Source organism: Ricinus communis, chromosome 1 (assembly GCF_019578655.1).
Source record: "Ricinus communis isolate WT05 ecotype wild-type chromosome 1, ASM1957865v1, whole genome shotgun sequence".
In the NCBI taxonomy this organism is placed as follows: Eukaryota; Viridiplantae; Streptophyta; class Magnoliopsida; order Malpighiales; family Euphorbiaceae; genus Ricinus; species Ricinus communis.
In genome coordinates, this window is record NC_063256.1 from 14,725,243 (window position 1) to 14,738,850 (window position 13,608).

Genomic DNA, 13,608 nt, shown 5'->3' on the forward strand with positions numbered 1-13,608 from the left:
AACTAATTGCCTCCAAATTTAGGAGGCAGATAACACTTTTAGCCTTGATTAGGAGTATAATATTAAGTAGAACTAATGAAAATTTTAAAAGAACTATAATTACATTTCTATAAACTAATATAATTTAAAGTTAATAAATTTAATTTTCAATAATCATAACATATATAAAAGTGTAAAAAGGGGAGAATAACAAAATTATTGAAACGGTCTTATAATTTGTGTTGTTAAGATAATTGATTTGGTTTTTTTTACTTATTTAATATAATTAATAATAAAAGATAATATATATTAGTAATATAGGGATAAAATTTATATACAACTAGGATAATAAAAAATTATAAATAAAAAAAATTATTTAAAAAAATAACATAAATAAATTTAGATACATTTAGTACCACTTTACTAAAAGTAACATTGTTAGGAATGGACTTTCTTACTAATGCATATAATATATTTTGTCTATTTTTGGTCAACAAATTACTTAGTCACATATATTATCATGGTGTTGAATAATTAAGATATAGTAATAGAGATAGAGTATTAAGAAATTGTTAACAAAAATAAATTAAAAAGATTCTATAGAAAATGAAAAAAAAAACATTATAATTAAACATATTTTGCTAATATATTGACTTATTGGGTACAATATGCATATGACTTTTTGGCTTTAGTATAATTGGTATTTACTTCGGCAAATACTACATAAATTTTGCATAGAGTTTATTGTTGTTATCATCAAATAATATATTACGACAACTATTAGATAAGTTTTTGCAGTGTATTGGCTATGATTAGTTAATGATAAACTATTTTATTTTGATTATGTTTATGAGAATATAATTAAACTTCAATTCTGTTGAAATATTTTTTATAATTAAGCTTCAGTTATATTCAGTTATGTGGTCGCTAAAATGTTAAATTTATAACTAATTTTATGAAAAATATATATCAAATAAGAAAAAAGCCAAAATAAAGAAAAAAGGTTTAAATATACATTAGTTCTAGATTAGAGCTTTAATAAAAAAAGGTTTGACGAAAGAAAAACTCAAATAGAGAATATCTCATTATATTACATTTGTTAGGAATATTAATTTTCAATATTATGGTACTATTTCATTAAATTAATATACTTTTACAATATATATAAATCTTCAATTCTAATAATATATTAAATTTATTTATTGCTAGCTATAGAAATAATTAGTATAAATCTCATAAATTATAAATTAGGTAATTTGTAGATGAATACACTATAAATAAGGATTTTGTCATTAATTTTAATAGTATAAATATTTACAAATCTAAATTTTAAAATGTATGTATTATTTTATTTTTTTGAGTAATAATGAGTCAAATACTTAATATTCATGTGCAACGCACGTGAGTAAAAAAAAGTATATATATATATATATATATATATATATATAAATTTATGCGACCTAAACTTTAAATACTTAATTATTAAATTTTAATAAAATTGTACACATATATTTATATTATTCTTTAAAAGTTAGTACTTCGCTTCCTTAGAAAATATAATTGATAAATACAAAGTTTAAGTTTAATTATCAAATTTTAATTTTTATCTATAATAACAACGTTCATGGAATACACGGGTAAACTATTCATTCATTAATTCAGATTCATATCAATTTTAAGACTAAATCATAATTAATAAAATTGTAAAGATATATTTTTATTAAAATTAGATTCCAACTTAATCAATTATCTATAGGGTATATATATTATAGAACTAATCTAATTTTTTTACAATTATAAAAATTAAATGAAATGCTAGCATAATCTCTACTAAAATTTTGGCAGCATTTTTTCTAGTAAGTGACCTAAACTAGTTGTAAAAATCAGTCCATATCCCTACAGAAAATATACTTCTAATATAAACATCGAGTCGGGCTACCAAACTATATATTTTTACCCAACTTTACACATTATAACATATATCGGCAATATAATTTAACATACATTAAATTCATCAAATTAAATTTATTAAAAATTATAAAATACACAAAGCTTAATTAAATTAACCTAATCTTAAATATGAATATAATACATATATATTAAAAAAAATAAATAGTCATTAAATCAGCCTAATTTGAAACCTAAATATAGCACATATACATTAACAAAATTATAAAAAAATATAAAATGAAACAAAAATAAAAGCTAAAACAATTATTATAAATTAAGACAATTAAAATAATCAATAAATTAAAATAAAATAATTTTAAATACTTAAAATAATATTTGTAAATTTAACAAAATTCAAAAGTAAAATGTAATAAAAATAAATATAGTGTAAATATAACACACATATATTTAAAAATTTATGGAAAATATAAAATGCAACAAGAAAAACCAAAATAATAATTATAAATTAAGAAAATTAACTAATCAATAAATTAAAACAAAATAAGTCTAAATGTTTAAAATAATAGTTATAATATTGAAATATAATGTACATATGACACATATATTAAAAAATTACAAAAAATATAAAATAAAAATTAAAAAAATAAAGTTAGAAATTAGAAACAACTCATTAAACTACTAAATATATTACATAGGTATAATTTAGACAAAACATTAAAAAATTAAAAAAACACAAAACACTTACCTCTTCTTTCTTTCTCTTCTTCTTCTTCTTCAACTAAATATCCAAAAACTAAAAAAGAAATATTTATATATAAATATACAAAAAAATTAACTAGAAAAAATAAAATATAAAAAAACCTTACCCTTGTTTTTCTTGTTGGCGGTGGCAACCGCGACGACATCGTCGTCTTCTTCTTATTTCTTTTAAATACTCATAAACAGAAAAAGAGCATGTGAGAGGGAAGAGTAACAGAGAAAAAAATGAGAGAAATGGAGGAAGGAGTTATGGATTTTAAATTAGGGAAAAAGAAGGGGAGAAGGAAGGTGTGCATTATTGTGTTATTTCAAGTTTATCAACGAACTAATCCATCGCTAAAATAGGAATAACTTAAACAACATGTTTAAATAGTCACTTAGCAACAGACTTGCGACAAAAATAAATATGTTGCTAAATGGAGCTAAAAGCTGTAACCTCTCTTGAGTAGCAATGAATCAAGATCCATCCCTAAATATATATATCAATATCAATCACCAAATCCGTCGCCATCCTTTCTGACATACAGTGGCACCAAATATAGCGACGGAATTAGCCACAGGAACTATCCGTTGCTAATGTCTGTCGCTAATCCGTTGTACCAACATCTCCATTTTTTCATTTAGTTTCCCTTTATATTTTCATCGTTATTCCCTTGCGAATCCTTCACTATTAGCGGCGACATCAACCCGTTGCTAATTTTTCATTGCTAAATTATTTGATTCTAATAATGGCTATTTTCACTTATATAGCACCGATATCTTTAGAAAAAGGTTAATAAGTAATAAATGTTGATTCACACCCTAACTGTGCTCAAAACTTGTAAATTCCAAACCATTGCGACAACGTTCATCAATGATGTTGGATGAATTAATGAACTCGTTAAATAAATAAAGATTATATCAAGAATTGATGTTTGCTATTCAAATATATTTAAAGATGCAAGTGTCAAATTCCTTCAACTTTGTTGCCTCCGCCCGTCACTTTCTTTGATAATTAGATTTAATAATTAATTATTTTTATCAAACTCAACCTAGAAATAGAATTTGAGATATAATTTTAATTTAATTTGATTAATTTTTATTAAAAGACTTTAATTAGATTGAATCGTGTAGTTATTTACTTAAGAGCCTAGTGGGATAGTAGTACAAGGCAAAGTGAGACATATTGTGGTTCATTTGACTTGGCAATGTTCTTTGATGTATTTTTGGAGCATTACTTACCTAAGACCACAAAGTAAGCAAGGAAGTTTATCTTTAAGCGAGATAAATAGAGATATCAATGGATGACTGCAAGTAATTTATAGACTTATTGAAATATGCTTTAGGAGGAAATACCTATAAAGAGAAACAAGGTATACAGGTTCATTTTTGGGTCACATCCAAACATCAAGGCTATCCTTAATGGTGTTACATAAACATTACCTAAATAGCATTCATTGAATGCACTCGAGACATTAAGGCCATTCTTAGAAAGGTAGAGAAGTATAATAATAAGGGAAGAGGTAAGAAGCATATTGGAGGTCAGTGGATAGGTACATGATGATTTAGCAGTAGTTATTCTATATCTTCTAGGGATACTAGTTTTAGAGGAGAGCAGAAGCATAGGACAACTCATTTAGGAGATAAGTAGAGGAGTAGGCTCGGTATACCAAGTTTAGAAATTCAGCTTGTCAGGTTTGTGGAGGATCACATTCAAGTGTTTATCCGAGACTTACTAATGGATGCTCTAGATATGGAGAAATGGGCCACCTCTAGGCTTATCTCTAAAATTTTATGTTGAGTTTTATGGAACCACTTTTTTATTTTACACCTAGCTTTTCTCACCAACCTAGTCAGTTTAGTGGGTAGAGGTGTAAAGGCTTTGAAAGTATAGGCAATGGTAGTACAAGTGATAGAGGATAGTATCAAACATGTAGCAGTAATGGTAAGGGTAATTCTAGACTTAGACATCCACTTCTCAACTTCAATTATCATTGAAATATCATATTCACACAGGAGATTGTGGATTTGATAGAGATTTAAAAAAAAATAAAAATATGAAAAAGGTAAGAATGGGATGTTAAATGCTAGAAGATAGAGAGTAAGAAGACACTCAATTTTGACTCTTTTATCCTACGTCCTCTCCTCAATTAGTTCTAATCCACTAACATTCCACTTTAGGTGTAGATTGAAATCTTTATGTTTTGCAAGCTTATCCACAACTTATAACCAAGTGTTCTCTTAGATGGCTAACACTCGAACCCATAACTAAGACACTCAATCTTAATTGCAAGAGCAATTAATTCTCTACCCACTCACTCAAACTCACTTTTGAGCTTTGAATATAAGAATTGAATTACTGAATTACTCAAGAATCAAGCTTAAGCTCTTGTTCACAAGAGTAGAATAAAAAGGGTTTTGTAGTTGTGGAGAATAAATACACTTTGATACTAAAAAATAATGCTCTTGGTTTTTCCTAGAATAGATAAAAATGATGTTTATATTGAACGTGTAAGTAGTCGTTCAACCACCATAATAAATACAGCTTTCATGAACGTGACCATTTCTTCATGGGCGTGAAGCCTTAGCGCCAAACCGGTATTCAAAAACTTGGGAATTTATCCTACCCCTGAATCATTGTTCACAGTTGGAAATCTTGGTCTTCATGGGAATGAACGAGGTGTCATGGTCGTGAAGCTTGATCTTCAAGGTTTGGACCAAAACTCTTGAACCCTTCTATCCTTTTTTATCAAAATGGAGAAATCCTGCTTCACAATCGTGAAGGTTGAGTCATAGGCATGAACTTTAACCTTCATGACTTGGAAGGGAAGGGAAGGCGTGAAGTCTTCTGTCATCTATCTCCAAGAACTCAAGAAAGGAATCTTTATGGGTGTGAGGCTCATGTCACGGGCGTGCAACCTGAAGTTTACAGTTAGAATTGGAAGGCATGAAATCTTTTGTCCTTTTTCTACCTTTCTTTGATTTAGCTTCTTCATAGATGGAAAATGTGAGTCACAGGCGTGAATGACCACTCTTCACAGGTGGTAAGAGTTATTCACGAGCTTGACACTGCCTTGTTTTGCCTTTACTTGTAATTTGAGGAGGTTGTCTCTAAAACTTGCAAAAAAACACTCAAAGGCAAAAAGATAAATACACTTTTAATGAGTATTTGTGACCATAAAAAATGGAGGTTGTTTAGGAAGTAGCCCCAAATGTATATCGATTCTTAAATGATAGGAGAGCACCAATTTGGAAGGAAAGTAATTTAGAGGAGCTTAGGCAAGGAGATGGAGATGCACCTAGGAAAAGGGCTCGGTATAGTGTTGTAGATAATGCTTCTCTTTTGGCTTCGGATTCATAGGTTCAATGAATTACCATTCACTTTGATTTAAAGTGATATGAATCAAGGCTGCCATGAGATTCCATTGCAAAGGCATGCACCAAAAGGTCCAAAATGGAAATGCAACTCATGCATGAAAACAAGAGTCCAACCTTATAATGAAGCAACCAGTCCATTTTGAAGAATAAAATCCATTCGGCTATGATTAAGCCTTTGGGCTTAATTCATATTTATATGGGTTCTTATCTTTTGGGTTTTAGATATAAATATGAATTAAGCCCAAAGGCTTAATCATAGCCGAATGGATTTTATTCTTCAAAATGGACTGGTTACTTCATTATAAGGTTGGACTCTTGTTTTCATGCATGAGTTGCATTTCCATTTTGGACCTTTTGGTGCATGCCTTTGCAATGGAATCTCATGGCAGCCTTGATTCATATCATAAAGTTTGAGCAAAATTTAGGGATTTAGATGCTCGATTTAATTGATTGGAGAATCACTACATACATCTCTATTCCAATGTGGAATTCCTCAAAAGCTATTATCTTCCTCTACCTCCTACTTCTCAAGATTGACTTTTATGTGTCTTTTATGTCTTTTGCTTTTACAAACTTTGCATACTTTGGTAGTTTTGATTGACATTTGGAACATTTTTTGGCTTGTCTTTTCCTTCCTTATGGCAACGTGTTTCTTTTTTATGATGCCAAAAGGGGAGAACCATTTGATATATTTATTGTATTGAACTTAATATTAGATTGCTTATTATTATATTACTTATGTTAAATCTTGTGTTTGATTAATGGAAATTGGTTTTAATGATCTTTTGATGAGATAATTTTCCTTATTTATTACTCTTATGGTTATTCTATTTTTGTGTAGGAATCACAAATTTTTTAAGTATTGTGTATGAGTTCTTTATGCATAAGTTGTATCTATTAAGAGGGAGCTATTAATAAAATTTTCATCTCTTTTAAATGATTGTCTGTCACCATCAAAAAGGGAGAGAATATTGAACCTTGAAGGTTACGACTAGAGATATCAATCAAGACACTCTCAGTAGTCTTCAAGTGATAAAAAAAGGGACTCATTTGGATCAATTGCTTTAAGAAAGGTGGTAATCTTAGTGATAAAGCTACCAATGACAATATTGCCAGATTTCAAATGAGCAATAGAGAAGAGTTAATCCATAAACCACCAGCTGTAGGCAACCTTAACCCCACTAGTCATACACCAGAGGAATAACAACTAAGATTTCCTAACAGCTCCATTGTTATCACCCCCACTGTAAATGGAGAAGGACATGAAATTATGGATGTACTTGTACAAGGGTTCACTCAATGAGGTTGATTTTGCTATTTTAACATCCCAAAGACTTGCACCGTTGGTGAAAGCACTCTAAGAAACCTGAAGAGAAAAACCCTTTATTTTCCTTTCATGAATAGGACTCTCAAAGGGCAAGCCAAAATGCTTGCGAATTACAAAGTACTCAAGCTTTTCTTTGTTGTTTTTAATTGAAAGGTCATATCCTCATCAGCCCTAAGTTCAAAACTAGATAAGAATTCCAAGGTTAATTTTCTATAGGTTTTCTTCCCTAAAATTCACAAATTATAACCAACTATTGTTTCTTAATAATTCCTCCATAGATTCTGTTATACCTAACTTAGATAGTGCGCTCCAACGAAATCTCCTTGAAGGAACAATATTTTTGGTCTTAAGAATTGCATACCTTTTTTTAAGAGGAACTAAGGAGAGAACCCACAAAATCACCTTCACTTCCCTTTGATTTCCCTTGCTTAGCCTATTACTCGACTCTTTTTACCATTTGGAGAAATTAATGCTTATGGGTTAAGGTTAGGAAAATAGAGAAGGTGAGAGGGCTTTGTAAAATAAAGGAGAATTTTGGTGAAAAATGATGAAGTTTGGTGATATTAAGGTTAGAGCAGCTTAATTTTGAAGGAGAAGAGTGAAAAATTTTAATTTTAAGGGAATGAGGGAAAGAAATCTTTTAAATTGAAGTGCAAAAATCATAGGGTTCATGCTTGTGAATCACCGTTCATGCCCATGAATCACCGTTTATATCCATGAAGTATGAGTTTCATGAGTGAGAATAAAAAGCATGAACTCTTTTGTATAAGAACTCAATTTGTGGAAAAACTCATATTCATACCCCATGAAGTATATACTTCACAGTCATGAAAAGTAAAATTCACGAGTGGCAATTTTTGTCGTGACCTCTACTACCAAAACTTGTGATTTGAGTAGAGGATGATTATACGCCTCTGACAAAGGTGTCACAACTGTGAATGTTCATTTTTCACAAGTGAGAAGGAAAACTCACAAGCGTGAATCAGTGAAATTTTAAAATGACAAAGAGATTTTCAAAAAGAATTTTTGTGAAGGAAGTAGCTTAATGAGACACGTAAGGAACACAATTTTTAAGGAATGAAAAATAATCTTAAGTATAAGAGATACATAGTAAACATCATGCACTAACTCTGAAGGTTCACATTTCAATGCCTTAAATTGGACAACAAGCATAAGAACACAAGAACACGTATAGAATTACAAAGAAGGTCCATTCACAATGCAATTCCATTAAACATACCAATCTCCCACTTGATAAAATTCATTCTTTCTTCACAAAGGGGTTTTCTGAAGATGTTAGTAAGTTGGTTAGTTGTGTCAATAAATTCAAGCACAACATCTCCATTTTGCACATAATCACAAAGAAAATGATGCCTAATGTCTATATGCTTACTCCTATAGTGTTGAATAGGATTCTTTGATAAATTGGTAGCACTAGTGTTATCACAGTTAATTAGTATATGATCAAGATTTATACCATAGTCCTTGAGTTTTTGCTTTATCCAAAGAACTTGAGTATAACAATAACCCGCGGTTACATATTCTGCCTCGATTGTAGAAAAGGTTACATAATTTTGTTTTTTGCTAAATCAAGAGACAAGAAATTTTCTAGAAATTGGCAAGTACCTGAGGTACTTTTCCTAGCAAGAATACTACCGGTATAGTTTACATCTGAATAAGCAAGCAAGTCAAAGGATATATTCTTAGGATTCCATAGTCCTAAATGCATAGTACTAATAAGATATTTAAAAATACGTTTTACAACATGAAAATGAACCTCTTTATGACGATATTGAAAGCAAGCACATAAGCATGTGACGAACATGATATCGGGTCTACTCACGGTAAAATAGAGAAGACTACCAATCATACCTCAGTTTTCTTTTCTCATCAACCAGCTTACTATTTTCATCCTTATCAAGCTTGATTGTGGTGCTCGTTGGTGTCTTACTAGACTTAGCTCCACCCATCCTAAATCTTTTAATAAGATTCTTGGTGTACTCTGCTTGGTTAATGAAGATTCCTTTGGTGCATTACTAAATTGAAGCCCAAGGAAGAACCTGAGCTCTCCCATCATGCTCATCTCAATTCACTTTCCATGAATTTGGAGAACTCATCATATAAAGACTCATTAGTTCACCAAAAATGATTTCATCAATATAGATTTTCATTATAAGGATGCCATGCTTATGCCTTTTTATGAAAATGGTAGTAGCTATCTTAACTTTGGAAAAGTCATTTTCTAAAAAAAATGCACTTAGTCTCTCATACCAAGCTCTTAGAGCTTGTTTAAACCATAAAGGCCTTTGCTAATTTGAAAATATAGTTTGGAAAATCATGATGTTCAAAACTGGTAGGTTGCATAACATAACATTCCGTCTTGATAAAACCATTTAAAAAAATCACTTTTTTAACATCCATTTGAAATCGTTTGAAATCCATGTGAGATACTTATGCAAGCAACATTCTAATTGCTTCCAACCTTGAAAAGGGGGTTAAAGGTTTTATCATATTATCTATTCCTTCTTCTTAGTTATAGCCCTTAGCCACCAACCTAGCTTTATTCCTCATTATTGTACCTTGTTCATCAAGTTTGTCTCTAACAACCCACTTAGTGCCCATAATAGAATGATTGTTAGGTCTAGGGACTAGGATATAAACCTCATTCCTCTCAAATTGATTAAGTTCTTTTTGCACATCAAGAACCCAATGCTCATCATCTAATACATCTAAGACATTTTTAGGTTCAATAGATTATTTAGATGTTTGAAAGAAGATTTAGTGGTTACCCCTTTTGATGGCTCTCCTTGAATAAGTTCATTAGGATGCTCTTTCTTGAATTGCCAATTTTTATCCAATTCAACATGAGTTGAAGGAACTACTTGAGGTGGTAAGGGTTATTCCACTTCTTCCTTTTGAGATTCTAAAAGAGGTTGAGAACTTGGCCCTTCATCATTGGTTGTTTATTGACGATTGAGCTCCTTCAATTCAATAGTATCTACAATATCAACAACTACCTTACTCGGCTTAAAGGGATTAGATTCATATAAAACAACATGCATTGACTCTTCAACCACCAATGTCTTCTTATTAAAGACTTTATAAGACATGCTAGAATTAGCATATTCTAAGAAAATACCTTTATCCATTTTAGAATCAAATTTTTTAAGATTTTCCTTGGTATTTAATATGGAGCACTTATCCAAATACTCTTAGATACGATATCCTAGGCTTTCTACCATTCTATAGCTTATAGGGAGTCTTATTTAAAATTGATATAATAAAGACTTTATTTGAAATATAACAAGCGGTATTGATGGCTTCTGCCTAAAAATATTTAGGCAGTTATACTCATTAAGCGTTATCCTTATCATCTTAATCAATGTTCCATTCTTCCTCTTAACTACCCCGTTTTATTGAGGAGTTATAGAAGATGAGAAATTATGATAAATACCATTCTTATTGCAAAAAGTTTTAAAGCTTTCATTTTCAAATTCTTTTCCATGGTTACTTCTAATAGAAGCAATTTAAAATCCTTTTTCATTTTGAATTCTTTTTGCTAAGATTTTAAAACTATTAAAACTATCATCCTTATTAGCAAGAAAGCATATCTAAGTAAACCTAGAGTAATCATCTACTATAACATATGCATAATACATGCCACCAAGACTAGCAATTCTAAACAATTCCATATAAAGTAGTTGAAGGGGTCTAGATGAAGTTACCTTATTCTTTGGTTTCAAAGAGCTTTTTACTTGCTTTCCTATTTGACAAGCTCCACACACTTTATCCTTTTTGAATTTGACTTTTGGGAGGACAATGACATGATCTCCTTTTGCATAGATCTCTTAGAATTTCATGCTTACATGACCAAGTCTTCTATGCCATGTCCAAGTATCATCTCCGATGGCCACAAAACACTTAACATTTTGGTTAGTAAAAGCATTTAGGTTAATCATATAGATATTATTAACCCTTTCATAATTAAAAATGACACATTAAGTGAGCATATAATAAAGTATTTCTTAGGTTCAAATGTTACCAAATATCCTTTATCACAAAGTTAACTAACACTAAACAAGCTGTGTTTGAAGCCATCAATTAAAAAGACATTTTCAATGAGTGGAGAGTCTTTCTTACCAATCTTACCCTCACTAATGATTTTACCTTTCTTGTTTTCCCAAAGACGACCTTTCCACCACCCTTCTTTTCCAAATGACCAAACAAATTTGTGTTGCCCATCATGTGTCTTGAACATCCACTATCTAAGTACCACTTATTATCATCACTTGTGAACTTTAAGCACACTTATAAGATATAGTCAATTATTTGACTTTAGGTATCCAAATGATCTTGGTTCTTGAGGGTTAGAAATTGATGGTCCTCTACTTGAGTAACTCAATTGTGCCATTATAATAAAGAATTTATAGTTTGAATAACAAAATCACCATAATAATGACAATGTCCATGGAATGCATAAACTTTTCTTTTAGGAAAGTCATAAGTATGTAAATAATCATGAGATTTTAGTTTCTTTTTTGTTCTTTAACCTTTTGGTCTTGAATCACTAGCTTTCTTGCCTTCATCCGCATTAGACCTTTTAGCTTTGTAGCTAGACCTCGTTGATGCATTAGTCTTTAAGCAACTTACTTCTTGACTAGAGGCTCTATGCGTGTGAGCGTGAGAAGTTGGAGCTTTTACAAAAATGGTCTTAAATGAGGTGTGTGACATGTGACCAAAGCCAAGACCTGTTTTTATTATAGGAGACCTTTGAGCAACTAGAATTTTATCTAGCTTCTCTTTGCCTTATGAAAATTCGAAGTTGTATTTTTCATATCAAGGATTTCCCTTTTTAAACATTCATTCTCTTTTGATAGGTTCTTAAAGTTTATCTTTGATTCTTCTTTAATTAAAGTGATCTCTTTTAGGGAGCTTGCTAACTCTTTATTTAAAGTGGTTAATTTATTAACCACTTCTTCAAGACTAGTAATCCTTTCTTTAGAAACAACATTCTTGCAAGTATATTTGTCACATTTACTCATCAATTTTTTTTAAGTGCAAGCATATTTCCACATTAGATTCAAATATAGAAGTTACCTCATCACTTGGGGGATCCTCAAGAGCCATGAAGCAAAGGTTGGCAGTCTCTCCATCCTAACCTCCATCTATGAAATCGCTAGAATCACCCTAAGTGGCTTTGAAGTCTTTCTTCTTATCCTTCTTAGGAAATCTTTTGAGTTTAGGGCATTCTAATTTGATGTGGCCCGGTTTGTTACACTTATAATAGACCACTTGCTCCTTGTTTCCTTGATCACCCCTTTTGGATCCTCCATCTTTCTTTTTATTTCTCATCATTATGAGATTTCTAACTTTCTTAGTAAGCATGGCGATTTCTTCATCATCACCACTAGCATCATTCTTACTAGCCTCCTTTCTAGCTTTAAGAGCAATACTCTTCTTGGCCTTTTCTTCCTCAACATTCTGACTTAAGAAAGTCTCATGAGTTAGAAGCTTACCCAAGAGCTCATCCGTAGGAAGCTTTGAAAGATCATTTTCTTCTTCAATAGAAGTCAGCTTCCCAATCCTTCTGAGATAGAATTCTTAGAATCTTGTTGTTCACATCCTCCAAGGTGTAATACTTGCCAAGTTTCTTTATTGAGTTTAGAAGAATAATGAGCCCACTATATATTTCACCAATCTTTTCATTAGGCTTCATTGTGAACATATCACAGTCATGAAAAAACATTTCTACCTTCTTGTCTTGACTTGATTTCTTCTTTTATGCTTCACCTCTAAGTACTTTGAGATTTCCTTAGCCGAGATACAATGCTTTATTCCATTATATTCTTCTCTACTCAAGGCATAATAAAATATGGCAATGACCTCTCAAATTTGCGTCTCTTTGACCATCTGATCAATCACTTCTAGCTAGTATAACATCTACTTCCCCTATTCTCTTAGTAGGAACACTCCATCCTTCTTCAATGAGACCTATAAATATTACTCCTTCACTATCTAATGATATCTCCATAATGTTTCTTCAATAGTGGTAATCGATGCCATCAAAGGGAGAAGATTTAGTGAAGCTAGTACCTGAAGAATATGATTCTCCATAAGTGTGATTTATGGCTGCCATGATTTTCTTTAAGATGAATAAATCTTCATAAGACAAGAAACTAAAGCACTAATACCAAATGAAATACCAAAACCATACAAGAAGAGGGTGAATTATGAATCTGATGGAGAATTAAAATATAAAACTATGAACAAGATAA